The sequence below is a fragment of the Podarcis erhardii genome (assembly GCF_964252035.2).
Source record: "Podarcis erhardii genome assembly, chromosome: 2".
NCBI classification, from domain to species: domain Eukaryota; kingdom Metazoa; phylum Chordata; class Lepidosauria; order Squamata; family Lacertidae; genus Podarcis; species Podarcis erhardii.
In genome coordinates this window covers 72,260,456-72,275,162 of record NC_138498.1, presented here as the reverse complement: position 1 = coordinate 72,275,162, position 14,707 = coordinate 72,260,456, and the positions used below count along the sequence as shown (strand labels likewise).

The 14,707-nt window shown below is 44.0% G+C and overlaps 1 protein-coding gene across 1 annotated transcript in view; it reads left to right on the top strand.

Moving 5' to 3' along the window:
• The window catches only part of GNAI2 (G protein subunit alpha i2), a 126,141-nt gene that overhangs the window by 81,601 nt on the left and 29,833 nt on the right, over positions 1-14,707 (top strand). The window lies entirely within an intron of this gene.

The window sequence follows — 14,707 nt, the reverse complement described above, 5'->3', positions numbered from 1 at the left end:
TGGAGGCATGCACGCTTTTCCAGGTTGTGGCCTCAGCCTGCAGCTAATGGAGAAAGGGAACATTCCGTTGATGAAACAGAGAAAGTGGGTGAAACGTTGGCTCTGTGTGGGCCTATTTTATTTTATTTTTTGTTTTCCAGAAATACTGCTGAGCAGTTCAGACTTTGATTATTTGTTGCCTTTTTACTCATTTGGAATGTCCCACATCTGCCTGTGGAATAGTTATTTAGATTTCGGCATCAAATGCCGTTTTGTGGCATACGAAAACATAAATATTGTGTCAAAACACAGATGGGCCCGCAGAAACGAGGGATGTTAAAATGAAGAGAGCTATCCAGGCTTTCTGAACAATATATGTTTTCTAAGGGAAGAAAATTATGTTTTGAAATGTGCTTACGCAGCTCGTTAACTCTGTAATGAGGCGCCTTTGCCAGTCTCGCAGCCATTGTTAAATGTGTCTACAATTCACTTGCTAAGTTAGCAATGAGCAATCCACTGTCTCCACAATATGCTGGTATTGTTGCCAGCAGACCACCATGCTAAGAGTTGGAGGCTTCCATCACACATGTATACTTTGAAGGGTTCTTCTGTTCTGGATGTCATGCTTAGTGCGAGCACTAGGAGAAAACTTACTGGCTTTTTAAGACGAGCCATCTCAGCCGGTGAGGAAAAGTGTCCGTCTTTCCATTTCAATTGATAAAAAAGAGAGAGAGGATAGAGGCAGCTGAAACCAGCACACCTGTTCCTTTAACAGTGTGTTGGTTTTTCCTCTCAGTTCAGCTTGCATTTCCCAAACACATGCTGTGGCACTCTGCTTTCTGCTTGTGAGTAATGTGGTGCTTTTAGCCTAGGTCATAAAGAAAGCCAAGAGGTCTCTTTTCTTGATGCAGGGTCGAGCAGGTCAACTTGTGTGTTTTTGGAGGGGAGTTTTGCAGAATCCCTGAGGACCTGCCCCTTCAGATAGTCTCTGCTTGCTGTCTAGTAATGCTGCTTAAGGGAAGGCAGTTCGGCAAAGGTCGGAGTATTTATCTGTAGACGAGACTTCTGAGTCAAGTTTCTTAAAAGTCAGGTTAGGAGTAGAAAATAGCATGCTTCCCACCCACTCCCAAGCTAGTTTACGAAGACTGAATGGATCACGCCGTCATGTAACTCTGTGACCCGAGCCTTTGCCACTACCTGTCCACACCACAGGCATTCTGCACCTGATTGCACTTTAGCCCCAGGCACAGCATGCTTGTTTTAAAGGCCTTTCCACTGATGGAAGTTTCCCTTTGCTTGTTAATTACTTGAGTTTCTGCTCTGCCTTCCTTGGCAAAATGTGGTGTGCTAGAGTGTTGCTCTCTTGCAAAAAAATGGACAGGGAACTTGATCTCTTGGTTTTTGTATTTATGCACATGCTTTTTGCTAGCGCAATATTTCCAACTGTATGGCTTTGATTACTATTGACTTGCTGCCTCCCCCCCCCCATTAGATTCTGAACTGTTCTTATAAGAAGATCAGGCAAATTTATGGAAGATAGGTTTGTCAATGGCCATCAGTCGTCATAGCTAAATGGAACCTCCAAGTCCAGGTGCAGTGCTTCAGTTTTAGCTGCCATTAGTATGTAAGGCACATGTGGCCTTAAGAAGAGCCCTGCTAGATCAGACCAAGGGGGCTATCTAATCCAGCATTCTGTTTTGGCCTACCCACAATCAGGGTGCGAAGGCAGCAACTGTCTCTCTTATTTGTTTCCCAGCCTGCTGTTTCTGTTCCTAGGACTGGGGTGCTCCTACCCTGTCACTTAAGGTCTTGTTCGCTAACAACATCACTGCTTCTCTCAGTCAACTACCTTGGCTTCACAAGAATGAATATTAGGGGGAGGGCCATAGCCCAGTGGGAGAGCATCCGCCTTGCATGCAGAAGGTCCCAGGTTCAGTCCCCTGCATCTGCTGATAGGGCCTTCATGGGAACCCCTGTTTGAAACCCTGGAGAGTCGTTGCCAGTCAGTGTAGTAAACGCCAAGCTACATGGACCAGATAGATCTGACTCATTGTAAGGTAGCTTCCTGTGCTCTCTGAGCGCCCCTTGGGAACATCCGAAGGCCCTGATCCACCTTGCAAAGTCAAGCCCAGGCTGCCACCGGGCCCAGCACTGGCAGCTGCCACAAGCAGCTTTGGCTGGCCCATCCCTTCCCGTTGCCATCCCACCACTGCACGTACCTGACCTGAGGGTTGTGGATCACGGGCTGTACTGGTCAAAACAGGAGCCTCGGCAATCACTCTCTCCCACTGGAAACAAACCAGGACTACTCCAAGAAAATGGATTTGGCAAAAAGGAGTGTTAGGCCCTGATGGGCTGCCCCCTTACACGCTTGTGATTGGCCAAGTGGATAGCCAGCCAGTCAGGATTTTTTAAAAACCTGCCCCGCCCCCATTATTCACTTCTCACTTTCATCAGTGGCCCCCTAGCCTCATGTTTTGGCCCCCCCATTTACACGATTTTCACCATATTCCTTGGAATATTCTGGGGCCCCCAGGGGGCCATATGGCCCCCAGTTGGGAAACACTGGACTCAGTGACCCTTGGGGTCCCTTCCAACTCTACAACTCTATAAGACAGACTGAAACCAGTATTGGACACGTGGCCCAAGCATTCTAGCCCAACAGCCAACCCAAGAGCATTGTTTTTCTTTTTTTGTTGTTGCAGTTTGTAAGGTTGAAAAGGGGTGGGGGTGGAGGAGGTTGACTGCCTTGACCTCACAATGGTCAGCTGCTTAGCTATTGACACTCAGCCAGCTGGGGCTCTGCAAAGGCAAGCGAGAAGCAAGCATGACTGCTTCTTGGAAATCAGGATGTTTGGAGGGTGGGGTTTCCCCTCAAATGTGCCTCGTGCAATGTATCAGACAAAAGGGGACCATTGTAGAGTAAGGAATGGGGAAGCAGCCATGCAATCTTGTGGAAGACCATAGCTCAGTGGTAGATTGCATGCTTAGATTGCAGAAGGTACCAAGTTCAGTTCTCTGGATTCTAGGTAGTCAGGCTGGAAGGACCTGTGTCTGGATCCTTGGAGAGCCATTGCCATTCAGCATAGGCAGAACTGGACCAAGAGCACCTGTGGCCAGACTCTGCCTAAGGCAGATTCCTCTGTTCACCACTGAATGCCAGTTCCGGATGGAAGCAGCCAAAGAAAGTACTGTTGACTTCTTGTCCTACTGTTGGGTTTTCCAGAGACGTCTGGTTGGCACTGTGGGAGGCAGTATGCTAGGCTATCAGTGGACCTTGGATAGATAAGCAGGGCTGCCATTCATGTTCATAAAGTAAAGTTGGCAATCACACCTGGTGTTCATAGCTTTGGCCAGTGGTTGCTGGTGCCACTTGGGGCTGGTAGGGCAGAAAGCAGTGAGGCCAACAGGATACAGAGCCAATGATGATACGCAGAGACAACTGGATCCTACTAAGGTCCTACTAAGGAGTAGTAAGCTGGTACCCACTGCCACTCTGTTTTTAAGAAAGAAGGGCAGCAGGTGGGGGCTGGTTGAAGTTGGTGGGCTCACCTGCTCACCATTATGGACCAGCCTCCACTGGCTGTGACTTTTAATTTGATCAGATAAGTGGTGTGGCCAAAGGCTAGGATGGACAGGGAGAGAGGGCACAGGATGCCAAGTAAGAATCAGTTAGAGGATATATGTTACTTAAACACTTGCTCTTCTTATCCCCCTTCGCTTCCCTTCCCTTCCCCATGTTGGGATACTGCCAGGGAGACAGAGTCCATCATGGCCCCACGTCAATTCCGGACGTCCATCGATCTCCCGTAGACAACGCAGTATCATTCAAAAGAAAACATGACTGCCTGCTTCAATGTCTCAGGCACAGAGAGAGAAAAACGAAAGTATAGACACAACAGAAACATCCTGTGAACAGGAAATACGCAGACTCTGTGACTCACAAAGCCTGCTCCCTTTTAAGGTGGAACGGAAATATCCTAACACCCCATGCCCCAGAGACCCCTCTTTACCATATTGTGATGTGTGGATATATTGATCTGAGAAGGGAAAGGGGATTTCCTTATAAAATATGCATTTGTTTTGCACTCCACAAAGAGCTGGCCTATGGTGAATCGGGTTTGTCCGCTTATATGTACATATCTTTCTTTTCTCCTTTTACTGTTTTCACCTGAGAAATGGCAGAGCAACAGGATGCCTGCTAGGCTAATCAGATGAGCTAAAAATGGGAAAGTTGCCTGGGCCTGAAGTATCCATGCAACCAAGCTAGAGTCAGTGATCAGCAGGGACTGTATGTGAACAGGAAATGTCAGACAAGGAGCTGGGGCTGATAAACAGTGCTGAGGAAACAAGGGGCTCTGTCTAACATCAGAGCTCTGGCTTCAGAGGTGGCAATACTGGGGACAGGAGAAATAGAGACAAGTGAACAAAGCATGCAGATAAATGGCGCTTATCAATGGATTATCGCTAGCAAGGGATCATCTCATGACCTGATCAGAGTTAATCCGTTTTAGGCTGCAATCTTGTACCCACTTTGCCTGGGTTGCAATCTCCACAGTACTCCGTGAGTAGACGGGGTTAGTCTTCCACTGTTAGTTCCCCTTGTTACGGAGTTTTCAGCTGTTTACTTAATTAGCACCTGTATTGATATTTATGTATATCGAAAGAAGGGCAATATTGAGAAGAACTTGCAGGGGCTAAAAATCCGTAAGTGCAAATTGAAGCAATTTCCTCAGTGGGAGACCTCTGGGAATCAGGATCAACCTTGTTAATTCTGTTGATTCTCCTACTTCCGATAAAAATAGAACACCACATGCCTGGGAGTAAATGGAATTTGGGGGAGGCAGGAAGGTGACTTGATCAAGATAAGATCCACAGTTGTATGAAAGGTAGGCTTTCACCATGTCCCTGGGGATAGCTTGGTAGAATGAGGGGCCTCCATTATCCAGATCTTCTTGTTTTGCAAACATGTTTACTTCCAAACTCCACACGTAGCAGAAGGATAATATCTCTTATATTCGCTATCATTATTCCACATGCCCAATATGCAAAATGATTGAATATTTTTTGATCTTTATCATCCAGCTACCTACCCCAATGAGGTTGTCAGTGGCATTCAATTTTAAAGATGGGGAGACTGAAGGTAGGGGCCTCATTCACATGTAAAGCTGGGATAGCTCAGTTGGTAGAGCATGAGACTCTTTATCTCAGGGCTGTGAGTTCAAGCCCCACATTGGACAGAACATTCTTGCATTGCAGGGCGTTGGACTAGATGACCATCGTGGGCCCTTCCAACTCTACAATTCCACGATTCCTTGAAATGGCATACATTCACACACAGCAACCTTGCTCCTTCATTTTTATTTTTTTAATGATATTTATTGCTTTTGAAACTTACAAAAACAAAAAAAGAAAAAGAAAAAGAAAGAAAAAACAAAAGAAACAATACAATATAGACAATACAAAACACAACCTTAACATCTAAACACCATAAACTATACATGACAAAACAAAAACAATTTAAGAACAAACATCATACCTTTACCATAATCTATCTTTCATTCCTTTGTTTCATTGACCTCCTCTCACCTCCCTCCTTGTATTCCACTTCTATACGTTATCTCAGCAAATCCTTTATCTTAAAATATTTTTAATCTTATTCCCCATTAAATCTAATATACCTATTTACACTTAACCTCTTAAAACATTTCCACTAAGGCCAAAAAAAAATTCCATTCCAAGATTTTTCTATCCCTCATTAAATTTTAGAAAATTTCCCTATATAGACTTTAAATTTTCCAATCTTCTTCACCGTCTCCTCTTCCTGGTCTCGGCCTCTGCCAGTCCTTTCCGTCAATTCCATATAGTCCATCAACCTGGAGATCTTATGTCCGAGGCTCTTAACCCTTCTCCACATCCCTTCTGCCAATCTTCTTCATATTCTTTAATTCTAGAGAGCAGATCTCGGGAAGCTCCGACCCAACAGCACTTTTGTTCCATCTCGACAGGTCAGCCAGATTTCCATAGTTAAAACTAGGATCCATAAAATATTTCAAATCTTGTTTCAAGGTTCCTCCAAATCCAAAGGCCCCCAAAGCTCCAATCTCCTCCTGACCCAAATCCATGTCCCAAATGTCAATTGATCCCTGCATAAGGGGATCTCTCCAACCTTCCCCCTCCAGTCCAGGCCAGGCTCCAATCCTCAAAGTCTGACCTCTTCCAGTTTCAATCACAAAGGGCCCCGACCTGTAACCCTCAACCTGCCTCTGTGAGGTTAAGGCTCCCCCTTGTATTACTTTAAGTTCGACGACAACAACTTTCTCCTTCTCCTTTTCAACGATTTGCCCTGTTGAAATAGATTCCTGTGCCAGATCCTGAGTTATTTCTGTGTTGGTATTCACTTTTAATCCCGAAATGTCAATTTTAGTAGCCATAGCATCTATCTTCTTGTGAAGCTGTTTCAGCAAAACAAAATGCTGCAAAATGCAGACACTATTATCTCATCTGTCGACATTTTAGTCCAAGGTCAGTCTCTAGTTCTCACAATTCTTATCGTACAGCTGGATTCCTCAGCTCAACTCTTGTAACAGTTTCAGCTCAACTCTTGTAACAGTTTCAAAGACTCCCTCTAGGGGGGAGCAATCTCCACTTGTATCAATCCTTTCCAACACAATTCCAAAAGTAAAATAGTTTCAGTTTTCAGTTACTTTTTAATTGCTTTTTCTTCCTTTTAAAATGCAGAAGCGGACAGTGAAAGCAATATATTTCTCTTATTAACTGACTGTTTTTCACTGTCAATGAACTCTTCCAAACGTCAATCTGCTGGCAGCCCGTTCCCAGGAGTTCAGAGCAGTGATAATTTCGTTTTTATCACTCTCTCCTGCAGGATGCACAGTCTACAATTTCCCCCCTCTTCCCCTGCTTCCAAGGGGGGTTTAATGGTTTAAATCGATGGAAATTTAATCCTTTACATGAGACTTTCCAAGACCTTAGCTTGCAACCTCTTTGCTTCAGTCTATTTACAAAAAGGGAAGGCAGACTTCCTGTTTTGAACCTTCCCCGCTCGTTGCCAAATTAAGGTATTTAAAAATCCAATTTTCCGTTCTACTCACGGGTTGTTGTTTAAAGTCCAATTGTCCACAGGAAAAAAGTCAGCGCTCTCTGACAATAGCAATGCGGCTTCACTCCGTGAAAGAAGCAGTCGATTCAAAGCACCGCGCCACTCATCCCACGTCGCTCCGGATCCCCAAAACAGGGGAGGCGCAAATGGTGCCAGCCGAATCCCAAGTTCACAGGCTTCTTCCGCCTGTGATTTCTGTGGGTCTCCGCCTTCGCCGTGGCAGTTCAGACCCTACTTTTCACGGAGCAAGTTCCTCCCGATCGGAGTAGCTCCACCATTGCCGGAGGCGCCAACCCGGAAGTCTTGCTCCTTCATTCTAGTAAGCAATAAAGCAAGCCTGGGTTTAGCACTTAACCCGGTGCTTCCAGTTATGTGCAGATTGTGAAATGGAAGCTATTTCCCTTTTAAACCATGGATCCTGGCTTCGTTTGCTGCTTTTGCGTAGAGATGAGCAAACTGGCAGGAAAGGAGAAGCCTGTGGGTGATTGCCACTCATATACGTCTTGGCTTATCCAGAGATTTGGCTTAGCGTTATATGCAAATGCTGCCAATGACTCACCCAAGATGTTTGAGTTATCTTCACTGACATCTGTAGAAATAGTAAAAAAAATAAAAATAGAAAAATGTATCCAAATCTATTGTAGGCAACATTTCTACAGCATGGTGCTGTTTTTTTTTTGGGGGGTGCGCATGTATGTACCTGTGCATTGATGCTTATGTATGTAGAGATAGTTGAGGAAAAACCCACAACATTTCCTAGGAAGGACAAGGAGGGAGAGCTAGTTCTAAAGCACAGGAGGCTGATAGTGCTGGATGGTTGAAGACGATGCTTCTTCTTGTTTCTCTTATTTCTTCTGCTTAGAGCTGAGCTGAAATTTCCCAGAAGACATTTTGCTGAGTTTCTGAGATCTCTCCCCCACCCCACCCTGTCTCAAAAAATCTCTGCAGGATTGTCTTCAAACATTATTTGCCATGTTTCAGTGGCATTTGCCATTCCCGCCCCAAACACACACAGTGTCCCAGAACAACACTAAATTTGAAGCATTGTGCAGGGTGCCACCACCCACACTTCCAGTGGTGCAAAAACAAAACAAAACAAAAAGAAACCTTGCAGGGGGGAGAAATAGAAAGAAGTTGTGCTGACAAAGATGGAAAGGATTTGCTGAAATATCTAATTGAACTAGAATACAAAAAAGGGAGGTCTGAGGAGGTCAAGGAAATAAGCAAATGGAAAATAAATTATGGGAAGGTTTGATTTTTTTTCCCTTTTTTTTCTTTTTTTTCTTAATTGTTTGTATTTTTCTGGTTGTTGTTTTTTTGCTTGTCTGTATTCATGGTCTTGTTTTTTTCTTGCTTAATCTAGTGTTTTCTTTTGTAATTTTAAAAACTGGAATAAATATTATTTTTTTAAAAAATAGAAAGAAGTTGTGCTGCTGCTGCTGCTAACGTTAACCCTAATGGTGAGCCCCACCCCTGATAAATCTCTCCTCCTGAATAAATTTTGGTGGAGGAGTCCTCGCTGCTTTATCTGTGCGCTAGCAGGTTGACATAGAGAGTTTGGAGAGACCTTTTGCTTACTATTCTACTCTGCTAGTCAGGAGGAGGATGATCCCAGAGGGGTGTTCTGCTTGCTTCCCTCTGTTTCCACTTGACTGAAAGAGAAAGTGCATCATTAACATCAGTGATGACATTTAAATATTGTGTGTGTGTGTGTGCACGTACATGCATGCGCATGTGCACACACGCACAGATGCACGTGTTAGTCAACTGTTTGCTGCTTTTTAGAACGGCCACTTGGGGCATTTAAAATTTCTCATCGGATCCCTGGAATGAAAATGTCGTACTAATTTCATAGTAATAATTTGCTTCTTTTTATGAGCTGGCATTTTGTGGTTCTTTCAGACTGATTGTGGCATGAGCTTTTTGTTCAGTACAGACCATTTCTTCTACATCAGGGTGGAGTGGGGACTTTTTCAGCCCAAGGGCCACATTCCTGTCTGGATGGGCTTCTGAGGGCCACATGCAGGGCCAGAGGCAGAAGCAGGCAGTGTAACCAGTGTAAATTATACCTCATACAGTAGACTAGTGTACACACACAACTTTGCTTTTCTCCATCCTGGAAGCCAAGAGCCATTGTCAGAATTCGAGAGCACACATTCCAGGCAGGCATAAGGATGTAAGGAAGGATGTGAAGCAGCCACGGTGAGGGAGTTGGTCTGGGGAGGGGATTTGTTGAGGGGAGATTCCTGAGGGCTAGATAGAGATGTTTGGAGGACCTTATTTGGAGCGTGAGGTTCCCCACCCCTGCTATAGCTGTGTTAAATGAATTGGGAAGATGTTATATTTGATAGGCAGGGAAGGTAGAACATGCAGCAGTGGGTAGCACCACAAACAGAAAAAGACAGACAGCAGGTTTGCTTCGTTGTAAATGTTGTTCTCCAGATGTGGTTTAAAACCAGTCACACTCTTCACCCACCTTGAAGTTCTCAGCCCTGGTGTACTTTTTACTTCAGCACCTGGCTGTTTGCTGGGGGGGGGGTTGGGGTGGTGGTGGTGGTGTTGTTGTTTTGCAAGAAGTTTTTAATTAATACAGAATCAAAAGTGCAAATAAGAAAGAACATAACCAAAATTATAAAACATGGGAGAACTGCAAAAGTTGCAGATACAAAACAATAAGAGATCAGGTAGTATAAAAAGCAAAAGCAAAACGTGATGCCACAAATTCACAATTTGTCACGAGGAGAGAGTTTTTGTATATCTGAATTTGGTTGGCACATAAGAAATAAAATCCCATCAAATGTTTTAAAAATGTTCTGCGTCCTCCTTACCTTTAGAAACACCATTTGCTAGTTGTTTCTCTGCAATGGCCGCAGTTTCCACATATTTTGGTGCTGCAAAGAAAGGTAAAAGTCCTGTGATGTCTTCCTTTTTGTGGGGTTTGAGTTTTGATCTGAGTTATTGGATGTCTTGTCTCTCTGCCTGCCTACGGAAGGGCCTCTCTACTTCTTAAAATTTTGCACCCAGCTTGACGGCCTAGCCGAGCAACCCACATGTGTGTATTACTCTTGAAGAGGGTGTGAGTAAGCGTTCCTCTGTTTTTCTCTACTTTTAGGTCTAGGAAAAAGAGGGCATCTCTCCAGAACACCAAAACAAACTCTCCCCCCCCCTTGCTTAAAACCCTGCTTTGGGGGTACTCTGGCCACAGCTTCCCCAAGATGTTTGTGAGCCAAGACTTAGTCTTTTAATAGGAGACCCGCAGTTGCCACCCCCTCAGTTCCTGTTGTTCTGCCTGTGAATAATGTTTCGTGTTCCCTGTTTAGCTGCTTAACAGTCAAATGCTGCCCTTGAAATTGCTGGTGAGAATGTTTTGTGTAGGCATTTCCACAGTCACTTATCTGTTCGTTTTAAAATAGGAGTAGGAAGGATTCGTTGTCTTCATATCCTCTTCCAAAAGAACTTGGATGAACTTACTCTGGCCAACAGCCACCCAGCTGGGCTAAGTTCCTCACAGAGCTCCTGCTACACACTTGTCAACAAATAAGTTGCTTCTATGATTCTATCCTATGAATCAGTGCCAACTCCAGGGTATCAGGGGCCCTTGGACAAAATGCCCTCAAAGGGCTCTTTGCCCTAAGTAACCCATCTCATGGCCAGTTCCTGTTTGCTTGCCTTCTATGTGTGGGTGAATTCTGCACCATTGCTGATGGGACCAAGACCAACGGGGTTCGGTTTCCTTCCTCTTTGTTCTGGTCCAAGAATAGGCGGTTTTCAGGCTTGTTGGATCTCCTTTGTTTTGGACCAGAAACCTGAGAGCCGCCAACCAGAGCCAGGAACATAAGTCATACACTTAAAGTTAAAGAATTTGGGGTCTAGAGGTTTCAGGGTAAATTTGAGTAGCAGGACTGAATAGAACTTGCAGTCCTTCCTCACAGAAATCCACTCCTGGTTGTTGCCCCAAGCGCTCTTCATTTTGGCAGTATAGTTGAGGACAGGAGGGAGATATCCTGTTGTTGTTGTTGTTGTTGTTGTTGTTGCTACTACTACTACTACTACTACTACTGCTGCTGCTCAGCTGTTTGAATGGAATTCAGAAAGCCTTGCTCATCGACTGCGAATCATCCAGAGATCTATCAGTACATCCCAAAGGGCTCTGGGATTTGCACTGGGCCGTTGTTGGGCGTGTGGGCATTGGCTGGTTCCCAGAAGTGCCGGTTCCTGACATGTCCAGAATATCAAAAGTAGAATATGATCTGCCTAGTCCAGTATTTTGTCTTTTGACACTAGCAGACACTACCAGAAGCTTCATAGAAAAGGTGTTCGAAAGCTAGAAAGAAATGCACAATGTCTTTCTATCTATCTGATGTCTTGAGCAGACCTTTCTATTGGGAGAAATGCTTGGACCCATGGACCTCACTATTTCCATGATATTAATAGGTTGGTATACTTTAATAATATTTGCTGCACAATGTCCCCACACCCCACCCCGGCTCCCCAGCTTAGAAACAGATGTTAGAATGCAAAACACAAGTATTGGCTATGTAGGGCCCATACATGTACAAGCCAATGCTTTCTTCCTGTTTGTTCTCCCCCATTCAATATGCGTGTGAGTGGCGGGGGGCGGGCGGGCGTGGAAGTGGTTGTTAATGTTTATGGATTTTTAAAGGGAAATTGGCAACTGTATGCACGATCACCCATTTTAATTGATGATGTCTGCTTGTGTTTTGTAATTGGGCATCTGTATTTGAATGCAAAGCATCTTGTAAGAAGCGGTCCTTCAGAGATGAAGGGGCTGATCTAAATTACTGGCACCCTAGGGGAAGCAAAGCATCTGGCGGCCTCAGCACATAGCTGGTGGGCTGTGTTCAGGTCGGTGCATCACAAGGTCTAGGCTTGTTCCATGTGCTCAAGACTATTTACATATATCATTTCACTAATCCTTACAAGAATCCTGTAAGCTTGGCCTGCATTGTCTCTGCCATGCTACATAATGGAGTGGGCCGGGCTGGGCTGGTAGACTGAAGTTACACAGCTTTCCTGACCCTTCTTTCGTTGTGACTTCTGCACATTTAACTTGTGCATAACATCTGAATTTGCTCTTTCAGAAGTGAGACTTCTTTGCAGCTCTTCACAATTTGATCAGCCAAACCTTTGATTTAGGGGCCTCTTTATAAATCCAATCTCATTTTGTTTCTTACACTCAGGTAGCCATTTGGTTTCTTGCCAGTTGGAAGTGACCTCATTTGGTTACCTCCGTTCGTGCAGCTTCTTATAAAAGACCACCACGACTTCCATCACAGTTTGAATAGTTAGAAATCAGATCGGCATTACATTGAGGTGCAATCAGGAGCCAATTTTGGTAGTGCGGTATACTAGCAATAATAAACCTTTAAGTACCTCTTCAGCTGCAGTTCTCAAATGATTCACTTGATTGATTGGAAAGTTTCTTGCCCAGAAGCATGCCTAAGACTAAAAGATATTTGTTACTCTTAGAGTCCTGGAGTTCTTTTCCTCTCTGTTCCTAACCCACCCTCCAAAGGAAAAACCCAAGTGCTTTTCAGTTTTGCCGTTCTGTCCTGATAACTGTGAGTGCTTCTGCAAAAGAGCTTTCATTAATCCAGGGTGAAACCAAAACCATGGAAGCTAATTTTATTATTTAAAGCAACGGATGGGGAACTTGTGGCCCTCCAGATGTTCCAAATCCCATCATTCCTGAAGACTGGCCATGTTCTAAGGGTGGAAAACCAGACAAATAACATACAAACTTTCAATTCATATGTAGATGAAATATTCATGAGATTGAAGAAAAGTGCATTTTTCTGCCTTCAAAATCCAATTTTCTCACCCCCCCCCTTTTTGACAGAATTGTCTTTTTCAGAGTGTCGTTGTGCCTGTGGTACATCTCCCCAAAGTTGTCTTTCTCCTCTCATTCTGATTTTGAAGTGAAATGAAGATTCATTGGTGTAGGAATGAAAATCACGACAGACGAGTAGTGGGTGTCATGAGGCGTCTGCCGGGAAAGTCCCGGGAACTCTCTTTTATTGAATATTACAAACATTGCCACAGGTGTGCTTGTGGCTGATTGGTTGATACAAACACAAAGAAACTCATTGCCTATTGGTTAATGCAAATGCAAAGCGGGAATTACATGTGAGGGGTGGGAATTACATGTGAACATTAATCACCGGTAGATTAAAGGCTGGGAAACGAGGTTGGGACTAGACAAGCATGAAACCTCCTAATTAATAATAACTAAAGATTAATATGGCATAAAACAATTACTAATGATTGATCATAACATGAAAGAATACAATAATCAAGTTCTATAGATATGGTTGACTATGCATGGAGAACAAGTCACCATGAACTTAAGGTGAACTGAGCGATGAGAGAATGTCTTGGTGTTTGGAACAGGTTCGTACAGTGTGTGCAGAAACAGAGAAAAGATTATAAGCGAGAGTTCCCAGAATGCAAGAGAAAAGAAGCAATGCTTCCCATAAGGCCACAGTTATGTGTAGAAAGAGAACGATGCAATGCTTCCCTATAATGCAACAATTATGTGCAGAGGGAAAACTTCCCTTTATCTCCCCCTTTCTTTTCTTTTTTGCGAGGCGTACTGGGTAAATAAGGCAAAAATATTTCGGGATTAGTGGTGTGCCAGCAAATGCCCAAAATAAGTTTGCCAGGGAGGATGGGACAAAAAATACTACGAGATACGTGGTTTGCCAACGCATGCTCGAAATAAATCTGCCCATATCTCCCCTTTGGTTTACTGTTGGTGTCGCCATTTTGCAAAATAAGCAGCAAGGATTTTATTGGGTGGCTGAGGGGGAGAGAGAAGCCGAGAGAAAAGACTTATGAGGCCAGGAATGCATTGGAGGAAGCAACAAAACAAAATTAATATACATATAATAACAATGGCATATTGAAAAAGACTACGAAGCCAAGTGAAGTTTGGCAGCCAAGCAGTAAGCCACTGGGTGAAAGAATCCCAGAAAGCAGGAAAACCAACATCTTGTTTGATGTGATGTGTGAGATTTTGCAAATGAGAGATTTGTTTTTGGATAGCCTTAGAATTGTCAGTGATATTAAAGCAGCACATGTTTTCCACTTGTTCGCATCCGTAATGATGGAGCATCAATAGATAATCGATAGCAGCGCGGTTCTGCAGGACGCCATGCTGGAGTTCACTCTGCTCTTTATTCAAAAGATGAAGGGCTTGTGATGTAAAGTTCAGAGCCTTTGCTGCAGAGCAAGCTAAAGAGTTAATATTCCTGCTATTCCGGACAGCCAGTCCAGGGACTCCTAGAAGAGAGACAGCTAGAGAAATATATTCAGATCTGCTAGGGAGAGAGACAGAATCATCACAATCATTATTCAATTCTATAGTGCGTCGATATCGAGAGCGGGATAAATGATGCTTCTTGGGTAAAATAATAGACATACGGCTTAAGCAGCAGGGCGTGCCATGGCTAATATTTGCAGGAATGTAATTAAACGTGAAGCCTGGACATGACCAAAACCAGCCGTCAGGCAGCTCTGTATATTTATATATATATGAAATATTTACATAATCAGAACAATTGAAATTAGCCTCGCCCATTTGCACAC